At 44.9% G+C, this 27,793-nt stretch overlaps 1 protein-coding gene across 5 annotated transcripts in view; it reads right to left on the bottom strand.

Moving 5' to 3' along the window:
* The window catches only part of LOC122563302 (protein-methionine sulfoxide oxidase mical3a), a 127,435-nt gene extending 101,851 nt beyond the window's left edge, over positions 1-25,584 (bottom strand). For 3 of the 5 annotated variants that reach the window (XM_043717008.2, XM_043717007.2, XM_043717013.2), the window contains exon 1: positions 1,531-1,668. The gene's annotated coding sequence lies outside the window, so the exon portion shown is untranslated. Of the gene's footprint in view, positions 1-1,530; positions 1,669-25,346 lie in introns of those variants that run through there. The other 2 variants (XM_087973682.1, XM_043717009.2) reach the window with 1 other exon arrangement.
* Between the last annotated feature and the right edge of the window lie 2,209 nt (positions 25,585-27,793).

Raw genomic sequence — 27,793 nt, 5'->3', positions numbered from 1 at the left:
CAACAGTTGACAGTGTTGCTATCAGACCAGTTTATTAATTCCAGATCTATTTTATCCAGTTTAAAATTACAGCAACTGCCGTGGCGGGATTCAAGCCCATGTCCTGAGAACATTAGCATGAGCCTCTGGATTCCTAGCCCAGTGACAATACCAGTTGACCATTACAACCAAGTGGGAAACATTGTTTCATCACAGACACTGCTTGAATTGCTGAATACTCCAGCATTTAATCTCTCTATTTCCAGCATCGGCAGGATTTTGGGTTCGGATTATCCAACAGGCTATTTGCCTACAAGTTAGAGAATGCCATGAGTTCAAATGCCACTCTGAGGACTTGAGCACAAGAATGTATACAAGCACTGAAGCAGGTCTGAAGGAGATCAGCACTGATGGAGCAGATCTCTTCCAAATGAGACATTAAACGGCAAATGTGATAAAGAGCAATAAAATCCTCCTGGGGCATCCTGGACAATATTTATCCTTCAACCAAGATCACTAAAATAAATACAGATTATCTGGTCATTGTCACATTGTTGCATTGCTACAGGCTGACGACTGGTCACCACAGTACAGGAAGGATGTGATTGTACTCCAGAGGGTTTAAAGGAAAGTTACAAGGCCATTGGCTGGGGTTTGTTTTCCCAACATGGGAAGGATCAATTACCAGTCACAGAGCCCAATAATCAGGCAGCATGGACCTAAAATAATTCTTTGCTGAAAGATTGGAGAGGAGATGAAAAATATTCTCCCCTCAAGAGTCTCTGAGGATGTGCAAATGACTGTGAAGTTGGTAAAAGGGGAACCCTCATATTTAAATAAAAAATACATGAGGTGCTCTGTGAATTAGCCATGTTAAATTGCCCATAGTGTTAGGTGCATTAGTTAGGTTGGTGAAGGACGCTCTCTGGGCGGTCTGAAACCTGTCGATCTTCCAGCTGAAGGAGTTGACCCCGACTGAGTGCTGCAGACTGGCACTTTCTAAGGTCCAGGACTACGTGTTGAGGGACATTTTAAAGCTTGGGGCAGCTGCCGCCAAGGCGCGATGGGGAAAGACCACCGTGTAACATCTGCCTAAAGTTAGGTGCATTAGTCAGAGAGAATTGGGTCTGGGTGGGTTACTCTTCGGAGGGTCGGTGTGGATTTATTGGGCCGAAGGGTCTGTTTCCACGCTGTAGGGAATCTAATCTAATCTAATTAGGAGTAGGACTAGGTTGGATAAATTCTAACCAGAACGATGGCCTGAATGACATCCTCCTGTTATTTCTCTCTCTCTCTCTCTGCATTTCTTGCTCCTGTCTGAGACACCTCGCTGTTTGCCACGTTCCTTGTAAACGGCAACATCCTTTGAGAAGGTAACAGCCTTCCTCCCCCAGCTCATCCCATTCAGACACAGCACCAGGGAGCTCAGAGCCCAGTGAGATACCGCCGAGAAAGCAAGCGAGGCACAGCGAAGTGGATTACTGGATCAGGCAAGCAGCACGATACAAAAGTTTTACAAAAAAAAAATGTACAAAACATTCAGCACATTACCGGGTAACCTGGCCAGGGTGAAGGGTAGGAGGCAGACTTGTCACGCTGGAAGACCAACTCCACGAGCACACAAGATTGACGTCTTCTCCCCCCCCACACACACACACACACACAGACACACGCAGATGCAGTTCAATGTCCCTCACTTGGCCAAGACTTTGACAAGCTTTTGGAGGAGAGCTTCACGTCACCGGCTGCTGGTTCTGCACATCCAGGGCGGGGCTGGGATCTATCACAATCAGGAAGTAGGCAAGAAAATCCTGAGCATTGACAGTCCCACAGGGGCTGCACACGCACAGGGGACCAAGGGCCAGCAGCAGAAGTTTAACTCCCCGCCCTCAACAGGACGATCGCCACAATTTCAGCTGAAGGAGCGAGTGCTGTGGGGACAATATGGTTGTGGAAGCGCCGGACACTACATCAGCCTGCTCACTCGCTGGTTCTCAGCTCCCCCTCGAAGAGACTCCAGAAAGCTGAACGGCCAGCAACTGAGAAAATCAAGCCACCAGGGCGTTTCGCAGAATGGGTAGGGCGCGGAAAGAGACCGTTCAGCCCGTCTCTCAATGAAATTGATGGCAGTACCATCCTCTTGCCTTAATACCTTCCACATTGCTCAAGTAGAAACATCCTGCCTCGAGTGCCTCAATTCAACCATTTATTTATCCAACATCATTCCATCTTTCCCCAAACCTGAATAAAACAGTTTGGAATCATCCTTCTCTCCAGCTTTGACAAAGGGTCAGTTAGACTCGAAACGTCAGCTCTTTTCTCTCCTTACAGATGCTACCAGACCTGCTGAGATTTTCCAGCATTTTCTCTTTTGGCTTCTCTCCATCACTTCAGTGCATGAGTCACACCAATGCTTAGCACTGGGCACATCGACTGCGACAACCATGTGGTCAACCCCAGCTCGACCCAGACTTTATATTGGGATTGGAAATTCACACACATGTTTCTGCCTCTCTCCAGTGTGCCTCAGGATCTCAAACTGGTGACAGCATCAGGGGATTAGCTGAGAAGAGGCCACGGGACATTGCAGGGGAGGGAGCAGAGGGGAAATACATACAGTACAGAGGTCCATGCTATGGATAAAGAAGGATGGGAGATCAGACGCCAATTTAAGACTGAAATGAGAAGAAATTTCTTCTCTCAAAGCTTTGTGAGTCTTTGGAACTCCTTGCCATAGAGAGCAGTGGGGGGAGAGTCATTATGTGCACTTAAAGCTGAGATAGATAGGTTCCTGATCAGTCTGGGAATCAAGGGTTACAGGGTACAAAGTATAATGAAGTGCTTCGAGAGGTTAATAATGGCACACATCGACACCAGCCTCCCAGATTGCCATGACCCATTACATTTCACCTACTGTCGTAATAGAATAAAGTGAGTACTGCAGATGTTGGAGATCAGAGTCAAGAGTGTGGTGCTGAAAAAGCACAGCAGACCAGGCAGCATCCGAGGAGCGGGAGAATCGACATTTTAGACAAGAGTCCTTCATCAGGAATGAGGCTTGTGAGCCGAGGGGATGAAGAAATAAATGGGAGGGAGGTGGGGCTGGGGGGAAGGTAGATGAGAATGTGCGGGGTAGATTGAGGTGGGGGTAATGGTAATACATCGGAGAGGAGGGTGGATTGGATAGGTGGGAAGGAAGATGGACAGGTCATGAGGGCGGTGCCGTGTTGCAAGGTTGAGGAGGGGAAATGAGGAAACATTGATGCCATGGGGTTGGAGGTTCCCGATGTGGAAGATGAGGCATTCTTCTTCCAGGCGTTGGGTGATTAGGGTGTGGCGATGGAGGAGGCCCAGGACCTGCATGTCCTAGTGGAGTGGGGGGAGGGGGGAGTTGAAGTGCTCGGTGGTGGGGTTGGTTGGAGTGGGTGTCCGGAGATGTTTTTTTTTCTGTGAACAGTAGTTCATGAAAGTCCCAGAGATGTTCTCTGAAAAGCTCTGCAAGTAAGCATTCTGTCTCCCCAATGTAGAGGAGACCACATCGGGAGCAACGGATACAGTAAATGACATGTGTGGAAGTGCAGGTAAAACTCTGAGGGACGTGGAAGGCTCCTTTGGAGCCTTGGATGGAGGTGAGGGGGAAGGTGTGGCCGCTGGTTTTGCAATTCTTGTGTGGCAGGGGAAGATGCTGGGAGGGGAGTGTGGGTTGGTGGGGGTGCGCAGACCTGATAAGAGTCACGGCGGAAAGTGGATAGGGGTGGGGAAGGAAATATATCTCTGATGGTGGGCAGACTCCATCTCTCTGGCAATGTATTCATCCCTGAAATATCTGGATAACAAGGATACTTGTGTCAGACTTCTATTTATTGACTTTAGCTCTGCCTTCAACACCATAGTTCCTACAAACTCATCTCCAAACTCGAAGACCCAGGACTATGCCCCCCCACCCCACCCCTGCAACTCTCTAACCTGCAGACCGCAATCAGTACGAATAGGCAACAATGCCCACAATAATCCCGTAAGGCTCTGTATTCAGCCCCTCACTATATTCCTTATACACTCATGACAGTGTGGCCAAATTCTGCCCCAACTCCACACACAGGTTTGCTGATGACATCACAGTAGTGGGTCAGATCTTAAACAACGACGAGACAGAATACAGGAAAGAGATTGAGTGCTCGGTGGTGAGGTGTAAATACAACAATCTCTCCTTCAATGTTAGCAAAACGAAGGAGCTGGTCATCGACTTCAGGAAGCGGATTGGAGGACGTGACCCTGTCTGTATCAATAGTGCTGAGGTGGTTGACAGCTTCAGGTTCCTAGGGGTAAATATCACTATCAATCTATCCTTGCCCATCCACATTGTCGCTATGGTCAAGAAAGCACACCAACATCTCTACTTTCTCAGAAGGCTAAGGAAATTCAGCATTTCCATAATGACTCTTAGCAATTTTTATAGATGTGCCTTGGAAAGCATCCTATCTGGATGCGTCAGAGCTTAGTACAGCAAATGCTGTGCCTAGGACTGCAAGAAATTACAGTGTTGTGAACACAGCCCAGTCTGTGATGCAAACCAGCCTTCCATCCATTGACTCTGCTACACTTCCTGCTCCCTCGGGAAAGAAGTCGACATCATCAAAGACCCCTCCCACTCCGGTTATACACGCTTCCACCCTTTTCTATCAGACGGAAGATATAAAAGTTTGAAAACATGTACTAAGAGATTTAAGAACAGCTTCTTCCCTGCTGTTATCAAACGTTTGAACAGACCTCTCATATGTTAAAGTTGATCTTGCTCTGCATCTTCTCTGTAGCTGTAACATTATGTTCTGCACTCTGTTCTATTATCCTGATGTGATAAAGTAAGGTATGATTTGCTTTGATTGCAAGCAAAACAATACGGTTCACTATGTCTCAGTACATGTGTCAATAATATATCAAATCAAAATCAAGGAAGGAAAGTAGACATGAGCAGTGTCGAATCAGCCATGATCCTATTGAAATGCAGAGGTGCTTGCCATTTAGGGAAATGATGCTCTTGTCAATTCATGGGAAACCTCAAATATCACTTCATATTTCTGCTTTAGATTGAAAATCCCAACAGTTATGAAATAAAAGGTCCCAAAGAGTCAGAGACGGGGTGTTCTGTAACTGGTGCCTCACAACATAAAGGACGTATTGGTAAACCTGCTGAATGGGTAAGTAGTGAGTGCATTCGTTTGCAATATAAGTAATGGTGAGGTGTGCATTTGAGTGGGAACTTTATTGGGGGCCACCTACAGCTTGAATAATGAGTTTAATTTGAATAGAGGGGCAATCTGTGCACAGCTACATCAGACACTGAAAGTAGTGACAGAAGTCAGTAAAAATAAATAATGAGGATAGATGAAACTATCTTCAAAGTGGAACAGTCACCCAGCATGGGTGGAATGCATCCGTGAATGATCTTAAACATTGATTGCCAATTGGCATTTCGAATGTAGTGGGCACCACTACTGAAATTAACCCCTTCTCCACCCAGCTTTGCAATTGTAACCAATGATACGAGAGAGTTTTCTGAGGCTCTGGGCCACAGTCTTTCAACCCTCCTTGCATATAGGTTGGTACCAGAGGCTTGGAGCATGGCAAACGTTACACCCATATTGAAAAGAAGAGGAGAGGGATAAACCCAGCAACTACAGGTCAGGCAGCTATTAGTAATGGGCAAACATTTCATGTCAGTGGTCCAGCACAGGATTAATTGTCATTTTAAAAAAGGCATGGACAAAGAAATAAATGCAAATATGGATTTATTAAAGATAATTTGTTTCTGATATATTCATGATCTGGAGTCGGGGAAATAAAACACAATTTCAAAGTTGGCAGATGGCACCAAATTCAGAAATATAACAAGCTGTGAGAAAGAAGACACAGACTGGCTGGTTTGCTGGGTATCTTTGTACATGAATTCCTCCTGTTTGGTGGAGGGGAAGTATTGGAAAACTGGCTATTATTCCATTGAACTGTAATGTGAATATTGTTTCCCCAGCCAATAATTCTTGGAGTGGGATGTTTTTGGCTTCAAGGGAAGGGCAGCACTTACTGAGCCATCAATTGGTGAGATAGAAACACCATAAGGTGTAGGAGCAGAAGTCGGCCATTCAGCCCATCTAGGCTGTTACACCATTCAATGACATCATGGCTAATCCGATCACTTTTCATTCGTTCATGGGATGAGGGCATCACTGGCTTGGCCAGCATTAATTGCCCAGAAAGCAGTTATGAATCAACCACATTGCTGTGGGTCTGGAGCCACGTGGAGGCCAGACCAGTAAAGATGGCAGTTTCATTCCCTAAAGAACCATTAGTGAATCCAGATGTTTTTTTCCTGACAAAGGATTCATAATCATCATTGGATTCTCCATTCCCGATTTTTATCAAATTCCACCATCTGCCATGGCAGGATTTGAATCCCACAGTATTACCTGAGACAGGATTCAGAGTCCACTGATAATACCATTACCTCCCACTTCTATTCCATGTTGCTGCCTTATCTCCATATGTCTCGATACCTTTACTGATTAAAAACTGTCTACCTCAGCCTTGACCATACTTATCATACCCAGCCCCTACAGCCCTCTGCAGCAGAGAATTCCACAGCTTCACTATTCTTTGAGAAAAGAAATTCCTCCTCATTTCTGTCTTAAAGATATATGGCAGGGAAAATCTGCTGCAGAGAAATATGCAGCAGCACAGTTTGGTAGGAAAAGAAGTAATAAAATGAACTACGTGATGCAGTTTAAAAGGGGTTGCAAGGATAGAGAGACAAAACAATGGTGTAACAAATCTTTGAAGTCGTTAGTACAGGGTGACAAAGGAATTAGTAATGTATACGGGAATGTGAACTTAGTAAAGGCATAGAGTGCAAAGTACAACAATTATCTTAAATCCGTATAAGGTCTTGAAGCACATGGGGAATTGCTCCACTTCTGAGTCACATGCTCTGAATTTGAGTCCCACACCCCACAGGATATGATGGCTAAGAAATGTAAATTCATTAAGCAGCCAAACAGGTTGAGTATCAACTTTTAAATCCTTTGAATACAAACCAACAACAGACAAGTAAGAGCAGGAGAGATTTCTGAGCCAAATATATGATCTGTTGAAGTCTCTCCCATCAGTAACCATACCACTAGACTACGATCTGCATGGAAAGGTGCATGTTATCAGATAAAAAAAACTGAAAGAACTGCAGATGCTGGAAATCTGAAATAGAAACTGAGAAACTGCTGGAAAATCGCAGCAGGTCTGGCAGCATCTGTGGGGAGAAATCAGAGTTAACATTTCAGGTCAAGTGACTCTTCTTCAGAAATGCAGATGTTGGTGGACAGCAGCTGGAATGGAGGTCAGTCCTCCATTACAGTAAGCTTCAGATTCTGCCTCTCCACTGTGCCCAGGTGAGCGCAGGTATTTCCATAGTCTGGTAAGCCACAGAGTCTAGCATGCCCATGTGGGAGTCATACTCTGATCTGTCCAAGTAAGCCTCACACTCTGCCCCTCCAACATGCCCATGCTCTGTGCCCAGGTGAGACGGACACTCCTCCGTGCCCAGATGAGTCTCACACTTCTCCATGCCCAGGTGAGTCTGACACTCCTCCGTGCCCAGATGAGTCTCACAGTCCTCTGCGCCCAGGTGAGTCTGACATTGCTCCATTTCCAGGTGAGTCTGACATTGCTTCGTGCCTAGTGAGTCTGACACTGCTGCGTACCCAGGTGAGTCACACACTCCTCCGTGCCCAGGTGAGTCTCACACTCCTCCATACCCAGGTGAGTCTGACACTGCTCCATGCCCAGGTGAAAGTGAGGACTGCAGATGCTGGAGATCAGAGTTGAAGAGTGTGGTGCTGGAAAAGCACAGCCGGTCAGGCAGCATCCGAGGAACAGGAGAATCAATGATATAGAACATAAACCCTTCATCAAGAAGGAACACTTGTAGAGGGAGGAGAACTTCTTCATGGTAGGCATCCTTGGAAGAGGCTTTGCAGTAAGATTATAATCAACTAGCAGAAAGTGAGGACTGCAGATGCTGGAGATCAGAGTTGAAAAGTGTGGTGCTGGAAAAGCACAGCAGGTCAGGCAGCATCCGAGGAGCAGAAGAGTTGACCTTTCAGCCTCCATGCCCAGGTGAGTCTGACACGGCTCTGTGCCCAGGTGAGTCTCACACTCCTCTATGCCCAGGTGAGTCTGACACGGCTCTGTGCCCAGGTGAGTCTCACACTCCTCTATGCCCAGGTGAGTCTGACACGGCTCTGTGCCCAGGTGAGTCTCACACTCCTCTATGCCCAGGTGAGTCTGACACGGCTCTGTGCCCAGGTGAGTCTGACACTCCTCCATGCCCAGTTGAACATCACTGTCTGCCATGTCCACGTACGTCTCACAGTCTAGCCCTCTTCCATACTCCATGCTCCATTGTGCCCAGGTTAGACTCACATCCTGTCCCTGTCTCATGTCCAAGAGAATCTCATACACCACCATGGGCCTCATGCTCCACTATTCCATTGTCACTTCAGCGACAGTCTGCATTGAAACCTGTTTTGAACCAATTCCTGCCTCACACCACCACAATTGCCCCTCTGCCATTTAATTGAGTTTCTAAGTTATTAACTCAAAGTCTGACCTGAGAGTAAAACTACTCAACTTTCCATTTTCACTCTGTGGCCACAGATTACAGTACATTGCTCCAAGAATCTCAAATAAACTTTCCACAAATATTTCCCACTCTGTTTGGAAGATATGGATAATAAAAATAATCAGCCAACCATATTACATGAAATACCAAAGAGAGAAATTCACAAGGAATATGTAAACTTTTGTTCAATCTACAAAGAATGAACTCTGAGTCCAGATATGTTCCACCAGACAGTATTGACAGCGTGTACTTTTGGGGGAGATGTACGAGAACAAGAAGAGTTCCTTGTGCTTCACAAATAGATAAGGACAAAATGATGCAATCTTTAACTGAAATACAGATCCAATCATCATTGGGTGACGCAACTTGCATTTTAACAACTGGAACCTAATAGAAGCTGCTTTCATGAGAAAATGTTTCACTTGGCTGGTGATCTATCAAAGCTGAGGATTAAATTAAACAGTTGGCAGATCCCACAGCCCACATATGAATCTATAACTGAGTCACTGTTCAGTCCATCCAAATAAACACGGGATGCTGAGTAAACTCGCACAGTGGAGAATGAGCTGACGTCTCTGCTTGATGATTTGGAGCGGACTTGACTGCAGTCCTTATGGGAAAATGATAAAGAAGGATCATTTCTGCCCGGTATTTGATTCATACATACAGCCTACATCAAAATCACAGGTCACTTGGTGCAATGGACCACACAAGTGTTGTCCCCCTTCACCATAGCTTATTCAATGAATCCCTACAGTGTAGAAGCAGGCCATTCAGCCCATTGAGTCCACACTGACCCTCAGAAGAGGATACAACCCAGACCCACCATAACCCTGTAACCCTGCATTTCCCATGGTTACCTCACCTAGCCTGCCCATCCCTGGACACTAGGGGCAATTGAGCATGGACAATCCACCTAACCTGCACATCTTTGCTCTGTGGGAGAAAACCCACGCAGACACAGGGAGAATGTGCAAACTCCACACAGTCACTCATGGGTGGAATCAAACCCAGACCCCTGGAGCTGTGAGGCAGCAGAGCTAGCCACTGTCCCACTGTAATCCTTCTATTTCCTTCTCCTACATGTATGCATCCAGCTTCCCCTTAACAATAACAACAACAACTTGTATTGAAAATGGCGCAGTGCAGCTCAGGCATTTGCCTAGGCCATGAAACATCTGCACATACAGTTCAGCGTAAGCAACCATTATCTCCAATACCTGAGCTACAATTTAAATTGTTAGGGTTGGAAGTATTCGGCTTTGAATCACACCTAAATGCGTTTTCAGTGCGAAATCTGACCTCTGAGGCTCAAATGAAATTTAAAATCTGTGGTGAGTAACTCACCTCCTGACTCTCCAAAGCCGGTTCATCACCTACAACACTCAAGTAAGGTGTATGGTGGAATATTCCCCACTTGCCTCCAAAAATACTCAAGAAGGTTGACACCATCCAGGATAAAGCAGCCCACTTGATTGGCACCACATCCACAAATGTCCATTCCCTCCACCACTGTTGCTCAGTAACAGCACTGTGTACCATCTGATGAGTATATTTTATTCTGACATATCTTTGGGAATCTGAATATCCCTGGGCGTGAAGACATTTTTTTCTAAGATCTAGCTAGTAAAGTTGATTGATTTCCAAATGGGGTTTAACATAATACCCAGTTGAGGATTGATGCTAACAATGAATTTAACTGAATAAGTTTATTTTGCCTAGGATTAAAGATACCAGAACCATAAAGCACACTACAAAGTTGACAAGAAAATAATTAAACATATTTCAATGATTTGGTTCAGTGGCAATGTGTTTGCCTCCGGGCTAGATAATTAGCTTGGGTTAAAGTACCATTCCAGAGATAGGACCCAAACATCTGTGCCAACACCTCAATGTAGTAGCAAATGGAGGTCATAGAGTCATAGAGATTACAGCATGGAAACAGACCCTTCGGTCCAACCCGTCCATGCCGACCAGATATCCCAACCCAATCTAGTCCCACCTGCCAGCACCCGGCCCATATCCCACTAAACCCTTCCTATTCATATACCCACCCAAATGCCTCTTAAATGTTGCAATTGTACCAGCCTCCACCACATCCTCTGGCAGCTCATTCCATACACGTACCACCCTCTGTGTGAAAAAGTTGCCCCTTAGGTCTCTTTTATATCTTCCCTCTCTCACCTTAAACCTATGCCCTCTAGTTCTGGACTCCCCGACCCCAGGGAAAAGACTTTGCCTATTTACCCTATCGATGCCCCTCATAATTTTGTAAACCTCTATAAGGTCACCCCTCAGCCTCCAACATTCCAAGGAAAACAGCTCCAGCCTGTTCACCCTCTCCCTATAGCTCAGACCCTCCAACCCTGGCAGGTTCTCCCAGGATGAGGCTATCCCATTGCACTCCGGGTGTGCTGACGCCTGTGATGTCCCCAAATGCGGGATACCCGATTGCAACATTTGTATAGGTAGATTAGCTAATTTGGCTGGACAGTTAGCTTGCAATACAGAGTAATATCAACAGTGGGGGTTTAGTTTCTGCCCTTGCTGAGGTTACCATGAAGGACTCTCCTGTTGCTTGAGATGTTAGATTAGATTAGATTACTTATAAAGATTATGATCATTATCTATGATGTGGTGACTCTTAGATTAAAACACCATCTCTCTATTAGCAGGACTATGGTGACTTCACCTTTATAGTACACAAGGATCAGTGCTGTTTTTCATCATTTATATAAATGATTTGGATGTGAACATAGGAACTATGGTTATTAAATTTGCAGATGACACCAACATTAGAGGTGTAGTGGACAGCGAAGAAGGTTACTTCAGAGTACAACGGGATCTTGGTCAGATGGGCAAATGGGCCGAGTAGTGGCAGATGAATTTTAATTTAGATAAATGTGAGGTGTTGCATTTTGAAAAGGCAAATCAGGGCAGGACTTATACACTTAATGGTAAGGTCTTGAGGAGTGTTGCTGAACAAGGAGATGTTAAAGTGCAGGTTCATAGCTCCTTGAAGTGGAGTCGCAGGTAGATAGGATAGTGAAGAAGATGTTTGGTATGCTTTCCTTCATTGGTCAGAACATTGAGTACAGGAGTTGGGAGGTCATGTTGTGGCTGTACAGGACATTGGTTAGGCCACTTTTGGAAAATTGCATTCAATTCTGGTCTCCTTCTTATTGGAAGGATGTTGTGAAACTTGAAAGAGTTCAGAAAAGATTTACAAGGATGTTGCCAGGGTTGGAGGATCTGAGCTGTAGGGAGAGGCTGAATAGGCTGGGGCCATTTTCCCCGGAGTGTCAGAGACTGAGGGATGACCTTAGAGAGTTTATAAAATCATTAGGGACATGGATAGTGTAAATAGCCAGGGTAAGGGAGTACAAAACTCGAGGGCATAGGTTTAAGTCAAGAGTGTGGTGCTGGAAAAGCACAGCAGATCAGGCAGCATCTGAGGAGCAGGAAAATCAACATTTCGGAAAGATAGGTTTAAGGAGAGAGAGGAAAAAAGAGACCTAAGGGGCAACCTTTTCACGCAAAGGTGGAGCATGTATGGAATGAACTGCCAGAGGAAGTTGTGGAGGATGGTACAATTACAACATTTAAAAGGCATGTGGATGGGTACATGAATAGGATCAAGTGGGACTAGATTAATGTAGGATACCTGGTCGACATGGACTAGTTGCACCAAAGGGTCTGTTTCCATGTTGTACAAATCTATTACTCTATGACTCTATACTGAATGCCTCACTGTCAGTGGCCATATTATTCAGATGAGACACTAAACCAGGCACTGACTGCCCTCGCAGGTAAGTGTAAAAGATTGCAAGAAAGTAGGTATGTTCTCCCAGCCAGCATTTATCCCTTAATCAACCATCACTAAAACAAACTATCTGCTCATTAACTTACTGATATTTGTAGGACCTAGATGCGTGTAAGCCTATATAAGGAACAGTGACTACACATCAAAACTATTACATTGCTTATAAAGCACTTTGGGACTTTTTGGGTTGAGAAAGATTCTGTAGAGGAAGTTCTATTTCTTTCTGGACAATATTAGCCTTGCCTTCCTGATAAACCTTAAAATTATAATAATCGTTTTACCAAATCACAGGATATGTTTATAATTAGTGATTTCTTCCATATCATGTAGCCTTATGAAATAGGAGCAGGAGTGGGTCTTCTGGCGCATCAAGCCTGTAAAGGACAGAGTCAAAACATAACAAGGGCTGATCCAGGATTTGAACCCAGGCCTCTCTCACACACTCCCTACATTCACCCAAGGCAGGGATTATACCTCTAGATCAATGAGCCAGCACCTTGTTCAAAATGGTTAGCTCTGGCTGAACAAAAACAGCTGAATTCCTCTTTAGAACATAAAACTTCGAACAGTACAGCACAATACAGGCCTGTTGGCCCTTGATGATGTGCCGACCTTTTATCCGAGTCTAAGATCAAACTAACCCACATACCCTTCATTTTACCATCATCCATGTTCCTATCCAAGAGTCGTTTAAGCGTCTCTAAATGTATTTGACTCTACTCCCACTGCTGGCAGTGCATTTCACACACCCACCACTCTCTGTGTAAAGAGCCTACCTCTGACATCTCCCCTAAATGTTCTTCCAGTCACCTTACAGTTATGCCCCCTCATGATAGATATTTCCACACTGGGAAAAAGTCTTTGGCTATCTACTCTATTTATGCCTCTCATTTGAAAATGTGTTGCTGGAAAAGCGCAGCAGGTCAGGCAGCATCCAAGGAACAGGAGAATCGACGTTTCGGGCATAAGCCCTTCTTCAGGGCTTATGCCCGAAACGTCGATTCTCCTGCTCCTTTGATGCTGCCTGACCTGCTGCGCTTTTCCAGCAACACATTTTCAGCTCTGATCTCCAGCATCTGCAGTCCTCACTTTCTCCTTATGCCTTTCATCCTCATGTACACCTCTATCAAGTCACCTCTCATCCTTCTTTGCTCCAATGAAAAGATAATCGTCAAATGAGCAGCAATCTCTTCCCTTGCTTCCTGTAGTAAAGTTGGGTATGTCCCGTCTGGCCCAGGGGACTTATCCATCAGGTTTTTCAAAATTTCCAACATGTCCTCCTTCCTAACGTCAATCTGTTTGAGCTTGTCAGTCTGTTTCACACTGTCCTCACAAATGACAAGGTCATTCTCACTAGTGAATACTGAGGCAAACTATTCATTAAAGACCTCCCCTACCTCCTCCAGGAACAAATTGCCTCCACTATCCCTGATCGGCCCTAACCTCACTCTGGTCATCCTCTTGTTCCTCACATAAGTGTAGAATGCCTTGGGGTTTTCCCTAATCCTACCTGCTAATGCCCCCTTCCAGCTCTCTTAAGTCCATTCTTCAGTACCTTCCTGGCTACCTTGTAACCTTCTAGAGCCCTGTCCGACCTTTGCCTCCTCAACCTTAAGTGAGCTTCCTTCTTCCTCTTGACAAGATGTTCCACATTCCTTGTCACCCAAGATTCCTTTACCCCACCATCCCTTCCTTGCCTCAGTGGGACAAACCTATCCAGCACTCGCAGCAAGTGCTCCCTAAACAACCTCCACATTTCTGTCGTGCATTTCCCTGAGAATATCTGCTTCCAATTTATGCTCCACAGTTTCTGCCTAATAGCATTGTAATTTCCCCTCCTCCAATTAAATACTTTCCCATACTGTTGCTGCTATCCCTCTCCATGACTATAGCAAAGGTTAGGGAGTTATGATCACTATCACTGAAATGCTCTCCCACCGGGAGATTTGACAGCTGACCTGGTTCATTGCCAAGCACCAAATCCAATATGGCCTCTCCTCTACATATTGAGTTAGGAATCCTTCCTGGACATATCTGACAAAATCTGCTCCATCCAAACTATTTGCACTGAGGACGTTCCAATCAACAGTAGGGAAGTTGAAGTCACCTATGACAATAATCCTGTTACGTCTGCACCTTTTCACAATCTGCCTCCCAACCTACTCCTCTGTGTCCCTGCTGCTGGGGGTGGGTCTATAGAAAACTCCCAATAATGTGACTGCTCCTTTCCTGTATCTGATTTTCACCCATATTGACTCTGTAGACAAACCCTCCTCGACGACCTCCCTTTCTGTAGCTGTGATACTAACCCTGATTAGCAATGTCACTCCCCCACCTCATGTTCCTTTTGAAACATCTAAACCCCGGAACATCGAACAACCATTCCTGCCCCTTAGATTTCCAGGTCTCTGTAATGCCCCACAACGTTGTAGCTCCAAATACTGATCCATGCTCAAAGTTCATCAGCCTTATTCATGACACCTCTTGTGCTAAAAGAGACACATTTCAGCCTATCGCACTGACTGCAAATTTGCCCTATCAACCGTCTATCCTTTAAGGTCTTAATCTTGAGCCTTTGTTACAAAACATAAACAGAAGCTGTGGGCTGTAAGTATCTTGTGTTTGCATCTGAGGAGTGTTAGATATGTATTCTGTTAGCTTAACTCAGTTGGGTGCTGCAAACAGGAATTAATTTTAACCTCAAAATGTGGAAGAGCAAAGAGAAAGAATCCAAAAGATTTCCAATTGTACTCCTGGCTGGAACTGACCTGCAGCATTTTCTGTTTTTATGACTTAAAAATAGTCATTGATTTCTTTGTTAATTGCGGGACATTGTCATGCTCCAATTAGTTGCATATTACCTAAAGAACAGTAGTGACTACATCTCAATAAGTTGCCTAAATAAACCTTGAAATGCCCTAAGGTCATGAGAAATTCAGCAGAAATGAAAGCCTTTAATTTCATTAAGGTACCCATGTGTGTATACATGTGACTGTGTGCAAGTATGTGTAACTATGTGCATGTTTACTAGCTCTATCCTTTATGTCAAAGGGAATGGCATATAAAATAAGGATGTCTTGCTAAAATTATGATAAGGAGGTGCCGGTGTTGGACTGGGGTGGACAAAGTTAAAAATCACACAACACCAGGTTATAGTCCAACAGGTTTATTTGGAAGCACTAGCTTTCGGGGCACTGCTCCTTCTTCAGGTAATTAATTACCTGATGAAGGAGTAGCACTCTGAACGCTAGTGCTTCCAAATGAACCTGTTGGACTATAACCTAGTGTTGTGTGATTTTTAACTTTGCTAAAATTATACAAGGCACTAGTTAGACCACAGCTGGAATACTGTGGATACTTTGATCACCTTATCTAAGGAAAGGTGTACCAGCATTGCTGGTAATTCAGAAAATGTTCATTAGGGTGATCCTGGGTACGGAGGGATTGTGTTATGAGGAGCGATTGAGTCATTGGGCCTGTACTCTTTGGAGTTTAGAAGAATAAGGCCTTATTATTGAGACATAAGGATTCTCAGGGGACTTGACAGGACAGATTTGAAAAGGTTATTTTCCCTTCTGGGCATAAAGGATCATCTCAGAATTTAAACAGAAAGGAGGAAGAATTTCTTCTCTCAGAGAGAAGTGAATCTGTGGACTTCTTTTAGAAGGCCGGGTCATTAAGTATATTAAAGGCTGAGATAGACAGATTGGTAATCAGTAAGGGAATTGAGGGTAATGGGGATAAGACATTAAAGTGGAGTTGAGGATTATTCGATCAGCCATAATCTCATTGAATGGCAGAGCAGACGCGATGGGCTCCTGATCGTGCCTCAGGGATTAGCGCAGGATCCACTGCTTTTTTGTCACCTATCAAATGATTTGGATGTGAATATAGGAGGTATGGTTAGTAAATTTGGTAATGACACAAGTAATTAGTAATTTGAAAATGACATATGGTATTGACAGGTTCCTGTAGCCTGTTCCAGGCGGAAAACTGGGATTTGGATTTTATCCACTGTTTACATGATTCCCAAGATTGTGCTCTCTTTCTAGATGGAGTCTGCAATGCAGCAGATGTTGTCATCACTGCAGTGTGAGCACCAGTGATGTTGGCTGCAGTTCAAACTTGCTCGAGGAGATCAATAACCCCTTTCAAAGGCTGTCCTCAAATTCTGCAGCAGTGATCGGCAATGTCAGAATGACCCTTTCCTGAAACTCAACATTGCTTTAAGATATACTTTGATATTAGCACAACACTGAGAACGTTTACACCTATATTGGTGTCATTACCAAATGTACTAACCATACCTACTATATTCACATCCAAATCATTTAGACAGATGACAAAAAAGCAGTGGATCCAGCAGCAACCCCTGTGGCACTCCACTGGTCACAGGCTTCCAGTCCGAAAAACAACCCTCCACCACCATCCTCTGTCTCTGACCTTTGAGCCAATGTTGTCTCCAATTGGCTAGCCCTTCATGGATTCCATGTGATCTAATCTTACTAACCACTCTACAGTTCTGCCTTTATCAACCCTCATTGTCACCTCTTCAAAAAACTTAATCAAGTTAGTGAAACATGATTTCCCACGCTCAAACTCATGCTGGCTATCCCAAATCAGTCCTTGTCTTTCCAAACGCATGTAAATCCTGTGCCTCAGAATCCCCTCAGGCTCACCGGTGTATAGTTCCCTAGCTTTTCCTTTATGCATTTTAAGACCTCAGTCACGTCCTCTTCTTGAATTCTTTTCAAGGCATCACTATCTATTTTCCCCAAGTTCCTAACTTCCATGTCATTCTTCACAGTAAATACTGACGCAAACTATCCATCCAGTATCTCACCCATCTCCTACGTTCCACACATAGATGGCTACATTGTTCTTTAAGGCACCTTACTCTTTGTTATTATTCTTTGCCCTTAATACATTAATGGAATCTCTTTTGATTCTCCTTAACTATTTGCCAAAACTATCTCATATCCTCTTTTTGCCCTCCTGGTTTACCTTAAAAGTATAGTCCTACTCTAGATCAGAGTGGTGCTGGAAAAGCACAGCAGTTCAGGCAGCATCCGAGGAGCAGGAAAATCGACGTTTCGGGCAAAAGCTCTTCATCAGGAATACAGGCAGAGAGCCTGAAGCGTGGAGAGATAAGCTAGAGGAGGGTGGGGGTGGGGAGAAAGTAGCATAGAGTACAATAGGTGAGTGGGGGAGGGGATGAAGGTGATAGGTCAGGGAGGAGGGTGGAGTGGATAGGTGGAAAAGGAGATAGGCAGGTAGGACAAGTCATGGGGACAGTGCTGAGCTGGAAGTTTGGAACTAGGGTGAGGTGGGGAAGGGGAAATGAGGAAACTGTTGAAGTCCAGATTGATGCCCTGGGGTTGAAGTGTTCCGAGGCGGAGAATGAGGTGTTCTTCCTCCAGGCGTCGGGTGGTGAGGGAGCAGCGGTGAAGGAAGCCCAGGACCTCCATGTCCTTGGCAGAGTGAGAGGGGGAGTTGAAATGTTGGGCCGCAGGGCGGTGTGGTTGATTGGTGCGAGTGTCCCAGAGATGTTCCCTAAAGCACTCTGCTAGGAGGCGTCCAGTTTCTCCAATGTAAAGGAGACCACATCGGGAGCAACGGAAAGAATAAATGATATTGGTGGATGTGCAAGTAAACCTTTGATGGATGTGGAAGGCTCCTTTAGAGCCTTGGATGGAGGTGAGGGAGGAGGTGTGGGCGCAGGTTTTGCAATTCCTGCGGTGGCAGGGTAAGGTGCCAGGGTGGAAGGGTGGGTCATGGGGGGGCGTGGACCTGACCAGGTAGTCACGGAGGGAACGGTCTTTGCGGAAGGCGGAAAGGGGTGGGGAGGGAAATATATTCCTGGTTGTGGGGTCTTTTTGGAGGTGGCGGAAATGTCGGCAGATGATTTGGTTTATGCGAAGGTTGGTAGGGTGGAAGGTGAGCACCAAGGGCATTCTGTCCTTGTTACGGTTGGACTGGTGGGGTCTGAGGGTGGAGGTGCGGGATGTGGACGAGATGCGTTGGAGGGCATCTTTAACCACGTGGAAAGGGAAATTGCGGTCTCTAAAGAAGGAGGCCATCTGGTGTGTTCTGTGGTGGAACTGGTCCTCCTGGGAGCAGATACGGCGGAGGCGGAGGAATTAGGAATACGGGATGGCATTTTTGCAGGAGGTAGGGTGGGAAGAGGTGTAATCCAGGTAGCTGTGGTTGTCGGTGGGTTTGTAAAAAATGTCGGTGTCAAATTGGTCGTCATTCATGGAGATGGAGAGGTCCAGGAAGGGGAGGGAGGTGTCAGAGATGGTCCAGGTAAATTTAAGGTCAGGGTGGAATGAGTTGGTGAAGTTGATGAATTGCTCAACCTCCTCGCGGGAGCACGAGGTGGCGCCAATGGAGTCATCAATGTAGCGGAGGAAGAGGTGGGGAGTGGTGCCGGTGTAATTACGGAAGATGGACTGTTCTACGTAGCCAACAAAGAGACAGGCATAGCTGGGGCCCATACGGGTGCCCATGACTACCCCTTTGGTCTGGAGGAAGTGGGAGGATTCGAAGGAGAAATTGTTAAGGATGAAGACCAGTTTGGCCAAATGAATGAGAGTGTCGGTGGAAGGGTACTGTTGGGGACGTTGGGAGAGGAAGAAACAGAGGGCTTGGAGGCCCTGGTCATGGCGGATAGAAGTGTAGAGGGATTGGATATCCATGGTGAAGATGAGGCATTGGGGGCCGGGTATATTCCTAATTCCCTTATATTCCTCCAGGGATTCACTCAATTCCAGCTGTCTGTCCTGATATATGCTTCCTTCTTTTTCTTGACCAGATGTTCACCCCATGTCCCACAAGTGAATAAAAAAATTCTCAATTATGTAATGCAGCCAAGGCAATCTGCAGCAGATAGAGCAGCAAATACTAGCCCTGTACTGTACAGTCATAAGATCCCTACAGTGTGGAAACAGGCCCTTCAGCCCAACAATTCCGCACTGACCCTCCAAAGAGTAACCCACTCAAACCCATTCCCCTACCCTATATTTACCCCTGAGTAATGCACCTAACCTACCCATCCCTGAACACTGTGGGCAATTTAGTACGGCCAATTCACTTAACGTGCACATCTTTGGTCTGTAGGAGGAAACCGGAGCACCCGGAGGAAATCCATGCAGACACGGGGAGAATGTGCAAACTCCAGACAGACAGTCGCCCGAGGCTGGAGTCAAACCCGGGTCCCTGGCGGTGTGAGGCAGCAGTGCTAACCGCTGTACTGCCTAGTCCCAGGCAAAAACAGGGTGGTAACTCAATAAGTGACAAGTTATCAATTAGCAAGCTTTTCATTGCTGGTAGATAAAAAACAACAACAATAAAAGGGAGTGGCTGTTTTATGGGAAGCTGCTGAGAGACTTTAACATAGATGAGTTGGATTTTCTCAAATGCCGCAGAGTAAGCATCAACCATCTGGGATCAATAACTCACCCTGTCCCTGCCTTTATACTGTATTTGGTCAAAAGCTGATATATGTCTCACTCTCGTCCATTCTGAGAGGTCCATTTCTCTCTTCATAGACAGTGGCTGACCTGCCCTATTTTTTCAGAACGTCTGTATTTTCACCTTAGGTTTTCCAGCATCACAGGACCTTGCTTTACAACTTCATAATCCAAGTGTCTGTTTAGGGCAATGTTATAAACTGGATTTATCAATCAGAGAAATTCAAAAGCTTCATCATTGCTTTTATTATTCGGCCATTAGCCCTGCTGCGTGAAGACCTTTATAAATCATAAAGCAGTTATAAAAAATAAACAAGTGATTCAGGCCACCAGCGCCAGGTCATACCCATAAAGCAGCATGTGATGCTGAGTCATGGACTGGAAGGTCCCAGACTCTGTGTTAACACATCTAATAAACATATTGTAGCAAGTCATTATGCTGCATGGTTGTTTTTGTTTGTCTGTATTTTCTATTTCACGTCAATGTATTCCTGAGTGCAGTAATAGTTACGCAGCCATCCAATATAAGATAATCAGTTGAGTTCATTTGTGCTTTCTATGTGATGCATACATTCAAAGGCATGAAGTTGTTCTTTGCAAACAAAAGGAATCTGTTCAAGCCTTGCACTTTATTGGATTACCCCGGAACCTGGGGAACTGCTTAGAATTAGAATCCCTACACTGTGGAAACAGGCCCTTCAGCCCAACAAGTTCACACTGACCCTCCAAAGAGTAACCCACCCAGACCAATTCCGTTACCCTATATTTACTCCAACTAATAACCTAACCTCTGGGAAATTTAACACAGCTAATTCACTTAACCTGCACATTTTTGGATCATGGCATGAAACCGGAACATCCAGAGGAGACCCACACAGACATGGGGAGAATGTGCAAACTCCATACAGACAGTCATCCAAGGCTGGAATCAAACCCAAGTCCCTGGCACTGTGAGGCAACAGTGCTAACCATTGAGCCACTGTGCTGCTCTAGTCCCCTGTTGCTTTCTCTGGCAATGCCTTGACCAATCAAAGTTGCCTTGCCAACCAATGATCATTCCCCTTCCTCCTGTAATATAGATTGTTGTTGTTTGAAATTTCTTGTGCTTATGCTGGATGTGTACAAGATGGAATCCTGAGACAATGAGTCTTTTTTTAGCAAAATCCCAGTGTTTATTTATAGGAATTCACTGTTGATCCGATATTGGATATTTGATAAACAGAATGATAATTTAGCTTAAGTGGAGGAGCTTTGAGGAATGATGGTGAGGTAGAGCTGACCTTTGTCACTGTACATGTCATAGAGTCATACAGCTGTACAGCACGGAAACAACCCATCCATGCTGACCAGATATCCCAACCTAATCTAGTCCCATTTCCCAACACTTGGCACATAAATCTCCAAACCCTTCCTATTCATATACGCATCCAACGCCTTTTAAATGTTGTAATTGTACCAGCCTCCACCACTTCCTCTGGCAGCTCATTCCATATATGCAACACCCTCTGTGTGAAAAAGTTGCACCTTAGGTCCCTTTTAAATTTTTCCTCTCTCACTTTAAACCTCTGCCCTCTAATTCTAGACTCCCCCACCGGAAAGAAAAGACATTGTGAATTTACTCTATCCATGCTCCTCATGAATTTATAAACCTCTATAAGGTCTCCCCTCAACCTCCAAAGCTCCAGGGAAAACAGCCCCAGCCTATTCAGCCTCTCCCTACAGCTCGAACCCTCCAACCCTGGTTATATCCTTTTAAATCTTTTCTGAACCACAACATCCTTCTGGTAGGAGGGAGAACAGAATTGCACACAATATTCCAACAGTGGCCTAACCAATGTCCTGTACAACCACAAAATGACCTCCCAACTCCTATACTTAATGCTCTGACCAAAAAAGGAAAGCATACCAAACCCCTTCTTCACTATCCTATCTATCTGCGGCTCTACTTTCAAGGAACTGTGAACCTGCACTCCAGGGTCTCTTTGTTCAGCAACACTCCCTAGGACCTTACCACTAAGTGTATAAGTCCTGTCCTGATTTGCCTTTCTAAAATGCTGCACCTTGTATTTATCTAAATTAAACTCCATCTGCCATGCCTCGGCCCATTGGCCCATTTGATCAAGATCCCGTTGTACTCTGAGGTAACCTTCTTTGCTGTTCACTGTACTGTCAATTTTGGGGTCATCTGCAAACTTACAAACTTTACCTCCCGTGTTCACATCCAAATCATTTATATAAATGATGAAAAGTAGTGGACCCAGCACCGATCCTTGTGGCACTCCACTGGTCACAGGCCTCAGTCTGAAAAGCAACTCTCCACCACTGTCTGTCTTCTACCTTCGTGTCAGTTGTGTTCCAAATAGCTGGTTCTCCCTGTATTCCATGAGATCCAGCCTTGCCAAACACTCTCCCATGGGGAACCTTTTCAAATGCCTTTCTGAAGTCCATACAGATCATGCCTACCGCCCTACCCTCATTAATCCTCTTCATTACTTGTTCAAAGAACTCAATCAGTTTCATGAAATGTGATTTCTCACACACAAAGCCATGTTAACTATCCCTAATCAGTCCTTGCCTTTCCAAATGCATGTAAATTCTGTCACTCAGGGTTCCCTCCAACAACTTGCCCACCACCGATATCAGGCTCAATGGTCTATAGTTCCCTGGCTTGTCTTTACCACCTTTCGTAAACAGTGGCATCACATTAGCCAACCTCCAGTCTTCCAGCACCTCATCTGTGACTATTGATGATACAAAATATCTCAGCAAGAGGCCTAGCAATCACTTGCCTAGCTTACCACAGAGTTCTAGGGTATATCTGATCAGATCCTGGGGATTTTTTCAGTTGTATGTATTTTAAGACATTCAGCACCTCCTCCTCTGTAATATGGACATTTTTCAAGATGTCACCATCTATTTCCCTACATTCTATATCTTCCATATCCTTCTCCACAGTAAATACTCATTTACTCATTTAGTCTCTCCCCCATCTTCGGTGGTTCCATACATAGGCTGTCTTGCTGATCTTTGAGGGACCCTATTCTCTCCCTAGTTACCCGTTTGTCTTTAATGTATTTATAAAATCCCTTTGGATTCTCCTTAATCCTATTTACCAAAGCTCTCCCATGTCCCCTTTTTGCCCTTCTGATTTCCCTCTTAAGTATACTCCTACTGCCCTTATACTCTTCTAAGGATTCACTTGATCTATCCTGTCTATACCTGACATATTAGATTAGATTACTTACAGTGTGGAAACAGGCCCTTCGGCCCAACAAGTTCACACCGCCCCGCCGAAGCGCAACCCACCCATACCCCTACATGTACCCCTTATCTAACACTACGGGCAATTTAGCATGGCCAATTCACCTGACCTGCACATCTTTGGACTGTGGGAGGAAACCGGAGCACCCGGAGGAAACCCACGCAGACACGGGGAGAACGTGCAAACTCCACATAGTCAGTCGCCTGAGGCGGGAATTGAACCCGGGTCTCTGGCTTTGTGAGGCAGCAGTGCTAACCACCGTGCCACTGTGCCACCCCTATGCTTCCTTCTTTTTCTGAACCAAACCCTCAATTTCTCTAGTCATCCAGCATTCCCTACACCTACCAGCCTTGCGTTTCACTCTAACAGAAATATGCTGTCTCTGGACTCTCATTGTCTTATTTTTGAAGGCTTCCGATTTTCCAGCCATTCCTTTACCTGCAAACATCTACGTGAAAATCAACTTTTGAAAGTTATTGCCTAATACTGTCAAAATTGACTTTCCTCCAATTTAGAACTTCAATGTTTAGATCCGGTCTCTCCTTCTGCATCACTATTATTATGGTCGTATTTAAAATTATGGTCACTGCCCCAAAGTGCTCCCCCACTGACACCTCAATCACCTGCCATGCCTTATTTCCCAAGAGTAGGTCAAACTGTATCTCTGCATGATGGTGTTATAAGGTAGAATGTAAATAAGAAATAGGAGGACCATAAGAATTGATCCTTGTGTGTCACCAGTGTTAACAGAGCAGGGACAAAAACATGATCTTTGTGAGACAGCTAAGACTGGAAACAGATGACAGTTGTCTTGTTTATGTACACAGTAGTAGAGAGGGGAAAGTGAGGACTGCACCTCCTGGAGATTAAAGTTGAGAGAGTGGTGCTGGAAAAACACAGCAGGTCAGGCAGCATCTGAGGAGCAGGAGAGTCAACATTTCAGGCAAAAGCCCTTCATCAGCAATCCCTGATGAAGGGCTTTTGCCCGAAACGTTGACTCTCCTGCTCCTTGGATGCTGCCGGACCTGCTGTGTTTTTCCAGCACCACACTCTTGATAATAGAGAGACATCAGAGGAGCGGGATGGTGCAGTAAACGCTTTAATAGTTTTAGTTTTCCCTTGTCGCAGTCACAGAAGATATCATCTATGAGACAGATCCATGTGAATCTTATTCTATCTGCTAAACATGATAGGTGTCATATGATATGCGAATCATAGAATTCCTACAGAAAGAAGCTATTTGACCCATCAAGTTCTCACTGACTCTCTGAAGAGCATCCCATCCAGATGCTATCCCTGTGACCCCCATTTCCCATGGCTAGACTACCTAGCTTGCACATCCCTGGAAACTATGGGGCCATTTGCCATGGCCAATCCATCCAACCTGCACAGCTTTGGACTGGGAGGAAACCCGTGCAGACACTGGGAGAATGTGAAAACCTCCTCACAAACAGTCTGGAATCAAACCCAGGTCCCTGGTGCCATGAGGCAGCAATGCTAATCATTGAGCCACCTGGCACTGAGGTAGCAGTGTTAACCACTGAACTGCCCAATATTCCTACAGGTCTACCTGGCAATTTGTGGGAGCACAAATTCAGGCTTCATTGATACCATGTGAAAGTAATCACCTCCTAAAGGGCTAAACTCTATCTGTAGGCAGAAAGTTAACTTTGACCAGTGATAAAATAGCTGTAAGAGGTTCAGAGAGAGCAGGTTCTCTGGTGCAATGTTGGATGTCCAGGTGACTATGTACATGGCACCGGGCAATCTATTTCCTGGCCACAGTTCATGGTGCCCTGTATGCCAGGGAGCATCAGGTGATGAGTGAACTCAGTCTGTGTGGGAATACAGGCAGCAGAATTATGGATGAAGTCAAATTTACAGAGGGCACAAAACAGGAGGAGGGCCAGGAGAGCATGGGAATTGAGTCCCAAGGTAACCAGTATTTGATTGCAACAGAAAATTAAAAAGACTTAATGTGGACATATTAACATTTGTCATAATTTTACAAATCATATTCACAATTGGCAGGGGTAGTTTCTCCACTGTTTCTGGGATCTCTAACTATGAACAGCAAATTAAGCACATCGCCTCTGTCTGTACTAATAGTCTTTTACCATTCTCCGGTTGCTGCATAATACTCACATGTAGGGAGTATTCCTCCTCATTAGCCCAGGTGCAGTCAGATTTACTGGTTGTCCTGTTGAGACCAGTGAACTCAGCAGAGCTTGGGGATCAGAGCTGCATCTTCTGCTTTGCCAAGCTGGTTGACACAACAAGTGGTGTACTTAGCGAGTAAGGCTCAGGGGAACTTTCTTTAGATAATCCCCATGAACCACTGGCAACATGTGTAGTACTAAATATAGTCATAAGGTGAATTGGATTGCTTTAAAAGCCAATCTCTGCAACAATGTAAAATGATTTTTGTTTTCTGGTATATTGTGTGATAACATCAGGTCAAAGTCATAGCTGGGTGGAGTCACAGAATACTTTGACCCTGTAATCTCCTTTTACAAATAATTTGCAAATTGATTATGCCCTGTAAAATAACTGCACAGAGGCCAGTATCCTGTCACCCAAGTCACACCTTTATTGACAGGTCTACATTGCATGGACCAGCCAGCTCAGATCCAATCCCTAGAATGAGGAGACTCTGAATATCCTGTTGATATCTGTCAGCCAGGGCTCCCTGGTCAGCTCTGGTTAACAACCCCAATCAGGGACCTCATAGTTAATGAGATCTACCTGGTCCTCATTCCAATCACAGTGGAACTAACAATCAAAGGATGTAATTAAAGGGGTACCAGCCCAGACTGAAAATTTACAGCAGGTACTGGATTAAATGACAATATGAAATTTGTGTTTAAATTTATTGATTCTGCAAAAAGATTTGAGAGTAAGCTTAGTATACATTGAGGACAAGCCTCAAAAATTATGTGTCCAAGTGTGATCTCTGTTTGATTTGGTAGTTTAAGTAACAACCTCCCACTCCCAGCCCATCCCAAGCCCAGGCTCAGGAGTGAAAGAACACAAATTGGAGATGTAGTGGACAGCAAAGAAGGTTAACTCAGATTACAACAGGATCTTGATCAGATGGGCCAATGGGCTGAGGAGTGGCAAATGGAGTTTAATTTAGATAAACATGAGGCGCTGTATTTTGGAAAGGCACATCAGGGCATGATTTATGCACTTAATAGTAAGGACCTAGGGAGTGGACCATACCATTAAGTGAAAAGATTTAACAGCCCTTTAGGTTTGTCTAATATATCGCGTCAGTTGTATGACACTGTGATGTTTTATTTATAAACTCTGCGTCATATGTACCTGCCCCACTAGCTCTGAAAGCTTGTACTTTCAAATAAACCTGTTGGACTATAACCTGGTGTCATGTGATTTTTAACTTTGTCCACCCCAGTCCAACACTGGCACCTCCACAAACTGTATCTAGTTATGGGGATCAGTACTAGGGCGTTTCCCATTTACAATCTACATAATTGACATGGATGCAGGAGCTAAATGTATGGCAACTAAATTTGCCAATGACACCGCACTGGGTAGGAAAGGTAGGTTATCAAGAAAAGGCAATGTATCTGCACAGGAATAGAGACAGTGAGTTGGCAAAGACATTGGCAGGTGGAGTATCACAAGGATAAATGTGATCCTGTCCACTTTGGCAGGAAGAATAGAAAAGCAGACTATTATTTAAATCGGGATAGATTGCAGAAAGTGAAGGCACAAAGGGATGTCCTGGTACGTGAATCATAAAAAGTTAGTTTGCAGGGGCAGTAGGTTATTAGGAAGGCAAACGAAAGTTGATACTTATTGCAAGAAAAAAATCAATATTAAAGTGGGAATGTTTTCTTGCACCTGTACAGAGCACTGAAATACCATGCAGGTGCAGATAAGAAAACAGGATTGAGACGACATCCAAAATCTTATTGAATGGCAGAGCAGGCTCGAGGGGCTGAATGGCCTAATTCTGCCCCTAAATCCTAGCTTGTATCCAACATCACTAAAGATAGATGATCACTATTGTATTGTTGGTTTTGAAGTCTTGCTCTAACTTCTGCCATGTTTGTTTAGAATTGGGAAGAGGTCATGGAACATTAGAGTCATAGAGATGTACAGCATTGAAACAGACCCTTCGGTCCAACCTGTCCATGCCGACCAGATATCCCAACCCAATCTAGTCCCGATTTGGAGATGCCGGTGTTGGACTGGGGTGTACAAAGTTAAAAATCACACAACACCAGGTTATAGTCCAACAGGTTTAATTGGAAGCACACTAGCTTTCGGAGCGATGCTCCTTCATCAGGTGATAGTGGAGGCATGGTAGATTGGGGAAACCGAGCAAAGGCTACGACAATGGATGAATGGGCACCGCACAACAATCAACAGACAGGAGTGTTCCCTCCCAGTTGGGGAACACTTCAGTGGTCCAGGACATTCAGCCTCGGACCTTCGGGTGACCATCCTCCAAGGTAGACTATGGGACAGGTAGCAGAAAATAGTGGCCGAGCAGAGGCTGATAGCTAAGTTCGGTACCCATAGGGAGAGCCTCAGCCGGGACCTTGGGTTCATGTCACATTACA

The sequence above is a fragment of the Chiloscyllium plagiosum genome, unplaced genomic scaffold, assembly GCF_037043375.1.
Source record: "Chiloscyllium plagiosum isolate Xiang-an unplaced genomic scaffold, Cpla_swu_hap1 HiC_scaffold_26, whole genome shotgun sequence".
Taxonomy (NCBI): Eukaryota; Metazoa; Chordata; class Chondrichthyes; order Orectolobiformes; family Hemiscylliidae; genus Chiloscyllium; species Chiloscyllium plagiosum.
The sequence above is the reverse complement of the archived record's forward strand: the minus strand, read 5'-3'. Positions and strand labels throughout refer to the sequence as shown.